This window comes from Carcharodon carcharias, chromosome 13, assembly GCF_017639515.1.
Source record: "Carcharodon carcharias isolate sCarCar2 chromosome 13, sCarCar2.pri, whole genome shotgun sequence".
NCBI classification, from domain to species: Eukaryota; Metazoa; Chordata; class Chondrichthyes; order Lamniformes; family Lamnidae; genus Carcharodon; species Carcharodon carcharias.
The window spans coordinates 80,208,528-80,222,366 of NC_054479.1; positions in this window are offsets into that span (position 1 = coordinate 80,208,528).

Below are 13,839 nucleotides of genomic sequence, written 5' to 3' on the forward strand. Positions count from 1 at the left end.
ATCGCCAATGAATCGGAATTTAACAGGCTCTGTACTGGTTATATCAGGGCCAAACTCATCTCAACACATCAGAGCCTCCCTCTTGCAGCATTTCTAGAAGTGACCATCACTATCAGGCTGAGAAAATAAACTTGTTAGATTAATTAGGTCAGGACTTCTGCATTGCATTACCTCCCTAACCTACTGAGTGAAAAGAAACTTAAATCCTGAGGATAGGTTTGAGTTCCCATCATTGGTGAACATTAATTCCCATCTTATAAATGATTCCTTGGGTCACACAACCTCAACCTCATAGTGCCATGTGACCTCATTTTAGGATTAATGTGCAGAACAGGCCAATATTCCTGACCAGCAACTTCATGAATCTGGCAGAGGGTCTGACTGGAATATTGACCATTCCAATGATTCCCTTCACTAAACTGCACCCCCTCCTACCCGTCACCCCCCACCACCCCAACCCCCAGCCCTCAGAAACAGATGAAACAGGCAGGAGTAGCTGACCTCCTGTCATTCCAGCCAGCCTCTGATCATTGCTGACCACACTGTGAACTGCCACATACAACACTGAGCAATGGGTTCCTCTCACCAGCACCACCAAAATGTTAACTTACAGAGAAATTACACTGCTCATCACTTCCCCACATTTCAAATAACTTTTCTAAAATAAATGAAATCCAATCCAAAGTGTGCTACATTGATTGATATGAAATCCCGGCACTATTTTTTTCAATTCTAAATTTCCAGAACATCTTTCTGAAGTGACTCTAATTCATGATAAACACACAATTGGAACAAGTCCCTAATCCAGCAGGGCCCACAGGCAATGAATACCCTGTCTCTGTCAGCTCTGGCTTAGTTGGAAGCCTCCAAGTCAGAAAGCAAGGCTCAAGTCCCACTCCAGAGATTTCTGCACAAAAACACAGGCTGATGCTCCAAAGTAGCACTGAGGGGGCGCTGCACTGAGGGAGTGCTGCACTGGCAGAGGTGCAGCCAATCAGCTGAGATGTTAAAAGCCAGGGCCTGCTAGCTCTCATAGGTGGATGTAAAAGATCCCATGACATCATTTTTAAGAAGATCAGGGGAGTTATCCTGGTGTCCTAGCCAATAGTTATTCCTCAATCAAAATCACAAAAACACAAAAAGTCATTGATCTAAAACATTAACTCTGCTTTTCTCTCCACAGTCACTGCCAGACCTCCTGACTATTTCCAGCATTTCCTGTTTTTATCACAAAAAACAGATTATCTGGTCACTATCGTATTGCTGTTTGTGGGAGTTTGCACAAATTGGCTGCCACGTTTCCATTACAACAGAGAATAGGACAACATTTGATAAGGTGCCACATAAAAGGTTATTGTACAAGATAGGAGCTCACAGTATTGGGGGATTGAGGATTGGTTAACACACAGAAGACAGAGAGTCAGGATTAATGGGTCTTTTTCGGGTTGGAAAGACGTAACTAGTGGAGTGTCACAAGGATCAGTCTTAGGGCCTCAATTATTTACCATCCATATTAATGACTTGGAGGAGGGGGCAGAGTGTAGTGTATCCAAGCTTGCTGATGATACAAAAATAGGTGGAAAGGCATGTTGTGATGAGGACATAAGGAATCTGCAAGGGGAGATAGATAGGTTGAGAGAATGAGCAAAAGCTTGGCAGATGAAGTTTAATGTAGGAAAGTGTGAGGTCTCGTGCACTTTGGTAGGAAAAATCAAAAAGCAGATTATTATTTAAATAGAGAGACTCCTAAAAAGTGCAGCACAGAGGGATCTGGGTGTTCTTGTGCATGAAACACAAATAGTTAGCATGCAGCTGCAGCAAGTAATTAAGAAGGCAAATGGAATTTTGACCTGTATTGCTAGGGGGCTGGTGTTTAAAAATAGGAAAGTCTTGTTACAACTGTACAGGGTGTTGGTGAGGCCGCACCTGGAGTACTGTGTACACTTTTGGTCCCCGTATTTAAGAAAGGATATATTGGCATTGGAGACAGTTCAAAAGAGATTCACTAGGCTGATTCTTGGGATGAAGGGGTTGACTTATCAAGAATGATTAAACAGGTTAGGCCTTTATTTAGAAGAATGAGGGGTGATCTTATTGAAATATACAAGATTCTGAGGGGACTTGACAGGGTAGACGTTGAGAAGATGTTTCCACCAGTGGGGGAATCTTGAACTAGGGGACATAGTTACAGAATAAGGGGACACTCATTTAAAACTGAGATGTGAAGGAATTTCTTCTCTCAGAGGGTAATGAATGTCTGGAATTCTCTACCCCAGAGAGTTGTGGAGGCTATAGATCACTGAAAGTATTTAAAGAGGAGGTAGATAAATTTTTGAAATATCGGGGATTTGAGGGCTATGAGGAGCTGACACAAAAAAGGAGTTGAGGCCTGGAGTAGATCAGCCATGATCTTATTGAATGGTGGGGCAGGCTTGAGGGGCCGAATGGCCTACTCCTGCTCCTATTTCTTATGTTCTTATGTTACTACTATGTTTCAAAAATGCTTCATTGGCTGTAAAGTGGGACATCCTATCGCTGTGAAAGGCCTATATGAATGCAAGTTTTTCTTATTGGCTATCCTTTAAATGTCACACACTTCCCTACTGTCATCCAATCAAATCAAACGGTGATTTGTCACAGCGAACAGCTCAATGCCACTAATTGTAATACCATGCCAGGAGACTTCAGTAGACATGAACACATGCTCCTTGACATAAAGTTAAGCAATTATACCCTGAGGCGAAAGACTTGTAAATCCCGGGTATACATATTCAAACTGACTTGAAGTGGGATGGCCAAGTGGACAGTATGCCAGAAATGAATGTTCATTCTCAGACCCCCTGACCAGGACCCACTGCTGATCGACACTGGTCGAATGAATGTGCTGTACCTGTGTGGCACCCTGGCCTCACTCACATGCAAACTGCCCAGATTGAAAGAACACAGCAGCGTATTCTGAGATCCATCTTAGCTCCTCAGCACCAGTTGTACAATGACACCTTCATGTCACAAAACTCAAAACTCGACAAACAAGAAAAGCTAATACTTGTACTAAGTTCAGAAAATCTCTGATGCAAGCTACCCAATTTCAGAACTGGTTACCATCAGCACAGCCACAACAAACAAGGCAACTCAGGTGTTGGACTAAATTCAACTCTATAAGATGCAGGACAGAGAGGTGCTGCTGGAGCCAGATTCTTTACATCATCGGGTCCTGAATGCTGTAGTTAAATAATGAAATCTATATGTACTTCAATGCCTGTAATGTGGGAATGATGTATTGGTTTGTAACTTTAATATCATTTAAATTCAACGTTCTTTTCTTTTAATAACCTGTCCACCACTTCCCTGTTATCTACTGAATTTGTTTGTCTATTCATGTTATGGCATGAATGTGATATGTTAACATGCTTTTAACTTAAGTACTTAGTCTATATATTAATTTTTCAAAGTAAGTTACTCTGCAATTTAGTCTTTATGCAGCAAACATGTTTCTTGAATAAAAGATCATTAACACACAGAGCTACTTTCTCAATGCTAACAATTTCTCTTCACACACTCAAACACAGAGGCAAAATTGTTTCTTTATATACATGGGAAATATTCACCAAAATGCTCCTAATCCATTAGTGTAACAGTGAGTGGAACAATAGCAATAGATAGACTGTCAGTTTTCATCACTCTCAATTTTAAATCCAATTTTTGGTAGCTTCACATTAACGGGGGAGGAGTTAAGCGATCTTGGAGATAAATCTATTTGCTAATCCTTAGAGGCTCCAAGTGGGGCAAAGAAACAATGTTGAGGTGTGGACAAGCATCAATAAAGTTCTGTCCTTCAGCTTTGGAACTAGTCAAGGAAAACCAAGCAAGCACTGGATAGACAACGTCAAAACTGACTGGTCACAGAAAACAACACACATGGCTGAAGCAGCCAGGCTCCTTCAGCACTGACAACAGTCCAATGAATTCATTCGGCCCCATTGTCAGCCTGACTTAACTGGTGGGAATTTAATGTTAGAGGTGGTCAGGATTCTAAAACAAAGCTTCCATCTTGGTCTATACTCAAAGTCTGTGGCCAGTGAAAGCCCACATGATGGCAAATTTCAGACAAATACAAAAATAATAGGGTAGTAAGAGTGGGGGATTTCAACTTCTCCAACATTAACTGGGTTAGTCATAGTGTGATAGGTTTAGAGGGAGCGGAATTCTTAAAATGCATCCAGGAGAGCTTTTTAAGCCAGTATGTAGAAGGTCCTACAAGAGAGGGGGTGGTGCTGGACTTAATTTTAGGTAATGAAGCCGAACAAGTGGTAGAGGTATCAATGGGGGAACATTTTGCTGATAGTGATCATAATTCCATTAGATTCAAGGTTGTTATGGAAAAGGACAAGGAAGGGCCAGAAATCAGAGTTCTAAATTGGGTGAAGGCCAATTTTAATCAGATCAGATATGAATTGGCCAGAGTGAACTGGGAGCAGCTACTTTTAGGTTACTCTGCGTCAGAGCAGTGGGACTCATTCCAGAAGGAAATAGGGAGAGTACAGGGCCAACATATTCCAGTAAAGATAAAGGGTGGGACCAACAAATCCAGGGAACCCTGGATGTCGAGGGATATACAGGATTGGATAAAGAGAAAAAGGGAGGCTTATGGCAGATACCGAGGGCTCAAAACAGCGGAAGCCCGAGAGGCGTATAGAATGTGTAAGGGGGAACTTAAAAAGGAAATTAGGAGAGCAAAAAGGGGACATGAAAAAACACTGGCAGGTAAAATAAAGCAAAATCCAAAGTTATTTTACAAGTACATTAAGAGTAAGAGGATAACTGGGGCAAGAGTAGGGCCCATTAAGGACCATAGTGGTAATGTGTGTGGAGCTGAAAGATGTAGGTAGGGTTCTAAATGAATACTTTGTGTCGATGTTCACAAGTGGGAGGGACGACATGAGTATGGAAATCAGGCAGAAGGACTGTGATATAGTTAAAGAAATTAGCAGAGAAAAGGAGGAGGTTCTAAGTGGTCTGGCAGGCTTAGAAGTAGATAAATCTCCAGGCCCGGATGAAATGTATCCCAGGCTGTTGAGTGAGGCAAGGGAGGAGATAGCAGGGGCGCTGGCAATAATTTTCAATACCTCTCTGGTCACAGGAGAGGTGCCAGGGGACTGGAGGACAGCCAACGTGGTACTGTTATTCAAAAGGAAGGAAGGGACAAACCAGGGAACTACAGGCTAGTCAGTCTAACCTCAGTGGTAGGGAAACTATTGGAAGCAATTCTGAGGGACAGAATTAATCTACACTTGGAGAGGCAGGGATGAATCAAGGACAGTCAGTGTGGTTTTGTTAAGGGGAGGTCATGCCTGACCAATTGGATTGAATTTTTTGAAGAGGTGACCAGGTGTGTAGATGAGGGCAATGCATTTGACATAGTCTACTTGGACTTCAGCAAGGCTTTTGAAAAGGTTCTGCATGGGAGACTGATAGCGAAGGTAAGATCCCATGGGACCCAAGGCAATTTGGCAAATTGGATCTAGAATTGACTGAGTGGCAGGAAGCAGAGGGTGATGGTCGAGGGGTGTTTTTGTGACTGGATGCCTGTGTCCAGTGGGGTTCAACAGGGATCAATGTTGGGCTGCTTGCTGTTTGTGGTATATATAAATGATCTAGATTTGAATGTAGGAGGGTTAATCAGTAAGTTCGCGGATGACACAAAAATTGGTGGGGTGGTAAATAGTGAGGAGGATAGACTTAGATTACAGGAGGATATAGATGGGCTGGTCAGATGAGCTGATCAGTGGCAAATGGAATTTAATCTGGATAAGTATGAGGTGATGCAGGACAAACAAGGCACAGGAATACATGATGAATGGTGGGACCCTGGGAAGTACCGAGGATCAGAGGGACCTTGGTGTGCATGTCCACCCGTCCCTTAAGTTAGCGAGACAGATAGTTAAAGTGGTTAAGAAGGCATATGGGATACTTGCCTTTATTAGCCGAGGTATAGAATATAAGAGCAGGGAGGTTATGCTGGACTGTATAAAACACTGGTTAGGCCACAGCTAGAGTATTGCATGTTCTGGAATCTGCATTATAGGAAGGATGTGATTGCACTAGAGAAAGTGCAGAGGAGATTTACCAGGATGTTGCCTGAGCTGGAGAGTTTTAGTTACGAGGAGAGATTGGATAGACTGGGGTTATTTTCCCTGGAGCAGAGGAGATTGAGGGGGGACATGATTGAAGTGTATAAAATTATGAGGGACATAGATAGGGTAGACAGGAAGGAACTTTTCCCCTTGGTGGAGGGATCAATAACCAGGGGGCATAGATTTAAGTTAAGGGGCAGGAGGTTTAGAGGAGATATGAGGAAGAATTTTTTCACCCAGAGGGTGGTGGGAATCTGAAATTCACTGCCTGAAGGGGTGGTAGAGGCAGAAACCCTCATAACATTTAAGAAGATTTTGGATGTGCACTTGTGATGCCATGGCATACAAGGCTATGGGCCTAGTGCTGGAAAAAGGGATTAGAATAGTTAGGTACTTGTTTTACTGGCGCAGGCTATTTGGGCCGAAGGGTCTTTTTCTGTGCTGCAGACCTCTATGACTCTATGACTCTATGACCTGTCTGCAGCCTTTAATATGATTTGGCTCCAATGCCTCTCTCTCCACTTTCATCCAGCCAGGTTGGACTGTACACCAATGCTTCTATTCTTATTTTTTTTATTCATTTAGGGGACATGGGCTTCACTGGCTGGGCAGGCATTTATTGCCCATCCCTAATTTGCCCTTGAGAAGGTGGTGGTGAGCTGCCTTCTTGAGCCGCTGCAGTCCATGTGGTGTAGGTACACCCACAGTGCTGTTAGGAAGGGAGTTCCAGGATTTTGTGACAGTGAAGGGACAGCGATAAATTTCCAAGACAGGATGGTGAGTGACTTGGGGGGAAAGTTCCAGGTGGTGGTGTTCCCACCTATTTGCTGCCCTTGTCCTTCTAGATGGTAATGGTTGTGGGTTTGGAAGGTACTGCCTAAGGAGCCTTGGTGAATTTCTGCATGCATCTTGTAGATGCTACACACTGCTGCTACTGTGTGTCGGTGCTGGAAGGAGTGAATGTTTGTGGAAGGGGTGCCAATCAAGCGGCTGCTTTGTTCTGGATGGTGTCGAGTTTCTTGAGTGTTGCTGGAGCTGCACGCATCCAGGCAAGTGGAGAGTATTCCATCACACACCTGACTTATGTCTTGTAGATGGTGGACAGGCTTTGGAGAGTCAGGAGGTGAGTTGCACTCCACAGAATTCCCAGCCCCTGACCTGCTCTTGTAGCTACTCTATTTATGTAGTTAGTCCAGTTCAGTTTCTGGTCAGTTAACCCCCAGGATGTTGATAGTGGGGGATTCAGCAATAGTAATGCTGTTGAACTTCAAGGGGAGATGGTTGAATTCTCTCTTGTTAGAGATGGTCATTTCCTGGCACTATTTGTTCCTTGCTGCTTATAAGATGAACTGCAGCAACTTACCAAGGCTCCTTTAACAGCACCTTCCAAATCTGCAACCTGTACCACCTAAAAGGACAAGGGCAGCAGACACATTGGAACATCACCACCTGGAAGTTCCCCTCCAAGTCACTCATCATTCTGACTTGGAAATATATCACCGTTCCTTTACTGTCACTGGCTTAAAATCCTGGAACTCCCTTCCTAACCATAAGTCTGTAGAGGTTCAAGAAGGCAGCTCACCACCGCCTTCTTAAGGGCAATGAGATGAACAGTAAATACTGGCCTATCCCACATCCCAAAAATGAAGAAAAAGATTGGACAGGTCATTTTGAAGTAAATGATTGCAGCTCCTTTCAAATCAAGGTCTTAGCAATAATCAGTACTGACTTTCTCCTGCTCAGAGGTGTCCTGGGTCCTTTGTTCCTGAGGGACTTTGCTCCATGGTGAGGATGTTTGAGAGATAGTGAGTTCCTGATCAGCACTCCATTGCTGTTCAAGTGATTCTGGATCTGAAAACAATAGGAATATAAAACTCTTGCTAAATATTAGAGTCTTTTGTTGAATCAATGACTTATTAAATGATGTGCTTGATTGGGAGCGGTACTGAGGGATGGTAATAATGTTTCAAGGTATGACAAGGTATGATGCAGCTTTGTTTATAATGGTGTGGCTGGAAGAATTATCCAGCCTCTGTGCCAGTGAAGTAACTCCTGAAAGTAACTGCACCAACTCCATGTGCTTGATCTGATCTTAGTTGGCAGTTTTTAGATGTTTATCCACAGTGCCTGTAATTGGTGACTGGTAATACTGACAGCTGAAGAATGCGCAGATCTTGGTGATGGTTTTATTAGAGGGACACGTTTATCAGAATAATCTCCAGAACTGTTCATAAATTAGGGAACTTTTTTGGTCAAGTATCAGGCGACAATTTGCTAACTTTTGAAATATTTGTAACCATCTTGTTGACAAAACCGGATACAGATCCCAAAGAACACTCAGAACCCACACACTGCCCCCTCACACACAGACCACACGGACCACCTCCACACAGAACACGCACCTCCCCAACACAGACCACACTCCCCCAAACACACACAGACCGCAAACCCAACCCCCTGCACACAGACCACACTCCCCCCACTTCTCAGACCACACTACCCCCCCCACACAGACCAGACTGCTCCCCCCACACAGACCACACTCGCTCCCCCCACATAGACCACACTCCATCCCCCACAAACAGACCACACTCCCCCAGCACAGACCACACTCACCACCCCCACAAAGACCACACTCCCCCCTGCACAGACCACACTCCACCCCCACACAGACCACACACACCCCCACACACTGACCACACGCCCCCCCACACACAGACTACAATCAGCCCCCACACACAGACCACACTCCTCCCCCACATAGACCACACACCCCCCCACACAGACCACACTCCCCCCACACAGACCACACTCCCCCAAAACACAGATCACACTCCCCCCACACACAGACCACACTCCCCCCGACACATACCACACTCCCCCACCACACAGATCACACTCCCCATGACACACAGAACACTCTCCCACCCCCACACAGACCATACTCACCCCCCCCACACAGACCACACTCCACCCCACACAGATCACACTCCCACCCACACACAGACCACACTACCCCCCCAACAGACCACACTCCCCCCCACACACAGATCACACTCCCCATGACACACAGAACACTCTCCCACCCCCACACAGACCATACTCACCCTAACAAACACAGACCACACTCCCCCCCACACAGACCACACTCCCCATGACACACAGAATACACTCCTCCCCCACACAGAACACACTCCCCCCACACAGACCACACTCCCCCAAAACACAGATCACACCCCCCGACACAGACCACACTCCCCCCCACACAGACCACACTTCCCCCCACACATCCAACACTCCCCCTCACATAGACCACACACCCCACCACACAGATCACACTCCTCCCCACACAGACGACACTCCCCATGACACACAGAATACACTCCTCCCCCACACAGACCACACTCCCCCCACACAGACCACACTCCCCCAAAACACAGATCACACCCCCCCACACAGACCACACTCCCCCCCACACAGACCACACTCCCCCCCACACATCCAACACTCCCCCTCACATAGACCACACACCCCACCACACAGATCACACTCCCCCCCACACACAGACCACATTCCCCATGACACACAGAACACTCTCCCACCCCCACACAGACCATACTCACCCCCCCCACACAGACCACACTCCACCCAACAAACACAGACCACACTCCCCCCCACACAGACCACACTCCCCATGACACACAGAACACACTCCTGCCCCACACAGACCACACTCCCCCCACACAGACCACACTCCCCCCACACAGACCACACTCCCCCCCACACAGACCACACTCCCCCAAAACACATCCAACACTCCCCCCCACATAGACCACACACCCCACCACACAGATCACATTCCCCCCACACACAGACCACACTCCCCCCCGACACGTACCACACTCTCCCACCATACAGATCACACTCCCACCCACACACAGACCACACTACCCTCCCCACAGACCACACTCCCCCCCACACACAGACCACACTCCCCCCCGACACTTACCACACTCTCCCACCACACAGATCACACTCCCACCCACACACAGACCACACTACCCTCCCCACAGACCACACTACCCCCCACACACAGACCACACTCCCCCCCACACACAGACCACACTCACCCCCCCCACACAGACCACACTCCACCCAACAAACACAGACCACACTCCCCATGACACACAGAACACACTCCTCCCCCACACAGACCACACTCCCCCCTGCACAGACCACACACACCCCCACACACTGGCCACAATCAGCCCCCACACACAGACCAAACACCCCCGCACACAGACCACACACCAGCCCCCACACAGACCACACTACCCCCCCATATAGATCACACCCCCCCACATAGACCACACTCCCCCCAACACAGACCACACTGCCCCCACACACTGGCCACAATCAGCCCCCACACACAGACCAAACACCCCCGCACACAGACCACACACCAGGCCCCACACAGACCACACTACCCCCCCATATAGACCACACCCCCCCACATAGACCACACTCCCCCCAACACAGACCACACTGCCCCCCCACACACAGACAACAATCGGCCCCTCCACATAGACCACACACCCCCCCACACAGACCACACTCCCCCACCACACAGATAACCCCCCCACCCATGACAGAGACCACACTCTACCCACCCCCCCACATAGACCACACTCCCCACCCACACAGGCCACACTCCACATACCCACACACAGAAAACACTCCCCCACCCACGGACACCACAGTCCACCCCCCCTCAACAGACCACACTCCCACCCCAAACAAACAGACCACACTCCACGCCCCACAAACAGCCAACTCACCCCCCCGCACAGACGACACTCAGCCCCCCACACAGATCACACTCCCCCCAACAAACATAGACCACACTCCCCCCCCACACAGACCACACAACCCCCCACACACAGACCACACTCCACCCCCACACACAGATCATACGTCCCCCCAACACGGACCACACTACCCCCCCCACAGTGAGCACACTCCCCCCCCCCCCCACACACAGACCACACTGCACCCCCAAACAGACTACACTCCATCCCACACACAGACCACAGACCACCCCTCACACAGACCATACTCCACCCCAACACACAGACCACACTCCCCCCGACACAGACCACACTCCCCCCTACATAGACCACACTCCACCCCCCCCACACAGACCACACTCCCCCCCACTCACAGACAACACTCCCCCCCACAAAGACCACACTACCCCCCCACACACAGACCACACTCCACCCCAACACACAGACCACACTCCCCCCCACACAGACCACATTCCCCACTACATAGACCACACTCCACCCCCCCACACAGACCACACACCCCCCCCACAGTCTGACCACACACCCCCCTCAAACACAGACCACACTTGGCCCCCACACACAGACCACACTCCACCCAACATAGACTGCACTCCCCCACACACAGATCACAGTCCCCCCCACACAGACCACACTCCCCCCCAACTCACCCGCACACACAGACCACACTCCTCCCCCTACACAGACCACACACCCCCACACAGACCACACTCCTGCCGCACTCAGACCACACTCCTCGCACCAGACAGTCCACACTCACCCCCACGCACAGACCACACTGCCCCTCCCAGACAGTCCACACTCACCCCCACACACACCACACACCCCCCGACACAGTCCACACTAACCCCCCAACACAGACCACACTCCCCCCAACATAGACTACACTCCCCCCCCACACAGATCACAGTCCCCCCCACACAGACCGCACACCTCCCCACACAGACCACACTCACCCCTACACAGACCACTCTCCCCACCCAGACAGTCCACACTCACCCCCCCACACAGACCACAATCACCCCCCCAAGCAGACCACATTCCCCTCGCCACACAGACCACACTCCCCCCCCAACAAAGAGCTCACTCCCCTAACACAGAACACACTCCCCCCTCCACACAAACCACACTACCCCCCACGCAGACCACACTCACCCCCACACAGACCACACTCCCCCACTTCACACAAACCACACTCCCCCCACGCAGACCACAGTCACCCCACCACATAGACCACACTCCCCCCGACACAGACCACACTCACCCCCACACACAGACCACACACCCCCCCTCCACACAAACCACACTCCCCCCACGCAGACCACACTCACCCCCACACACAGACCACACACCCCCCCTCCACACAAACCACACTCCCCCCACGCAGACCACACTCACCCCCGCACACAGACCACACTCACCCCCACACATAGACCAAACTCCACACCCACACACAGAACACACTACCCCCCCCACAGACCAAGCTCCACCCCGCACACAGACCACACTGCCCCCCCCCCAGAGAGTCCACACCCACCCCCCAACACAGACCACACTCCCCACCCACACAGACCACATTCAACCCCCCACGCAGAACATAATCCCTTCCCACGCAGAACACATTCACCCCGTCACACAGAACACACACGCATCAACAAAGACCACACACCCCCCACCCAAAAACCACACTCCCCCCCCCACCCAGACCACACTCCTCCCCACACAAACCACAATCCACCCACGCAGACTACACTCCTCCCCACACAGACCACACTCCCCCCACTACGCAGACCACACTCCCCACCCTACACAAACCACACTCCCCCTGCACACAGACCACACTCCCCACCAAACAGAGACCACACTCCCCCCCCGCACACAGACCAAACTGCCCCCCACAGACAGTCCACGCTCACCCCTCCCACACAGACCACACTTCCCCCCCTCACACAGACCACACTCCCCCCCTCACACAGACCACACTCCCAACCCCACACACAGACCACACTCCCCACCCCACACACAGACCACACTCCCCCCCTCACACAGACCACACTCCCAACCCCACACACAGACCACACTCCCCACCCCACACACAGACCACACTCCCCACCCCACACACAGACCACACTCCCCCCCTCACACAGACCACACTCCCCACCCCACACACAGACCACACTCCCAACCCCCTCACACAGACCACACTCCCCACCCCACACACAGACCACACTCCCCCCCTCACACAGACCACACTCCCAACCCCACACACAGACCACACTCCCCACCCCACACACAGACCACACTCCCCCCCTCACACAGACCACACTCCCCCGCTCACACAGACCACACTCCCCCCCCTCACACAGACCACACTCCCCACCCCACACACAGACCACACTCCCAACCCCACACACAGACCACACTCCCCCCCTCACACAGACCACACTCCCCCCCTCACACAGACCACACTCCCAACCCCACACACAGACCACACTGCCCCCTCACACAGACCACACTCCCCACCCCACACACAGACCACACTCCCCCCATCACACACAGACCACACTCCCAACCCCACACACAGACCACACTCCCAACCCCACACAGATCACACTCCCCCCCTCACACAGACCACACTCCCAACCCCACACACAGACCACACTCCCCCCCTCACACACAGACCACACTCCCCCCCTCACACAGACCACACTCCCAACCCCACACACAGACCACACTCCCCCCCTCACACAGACCACACTCCCAACCCCACACACAGACCACACTCCCCCCCTCACACAGACCACACTCCCAACCCCACACACAGACCACACTCCCCACCC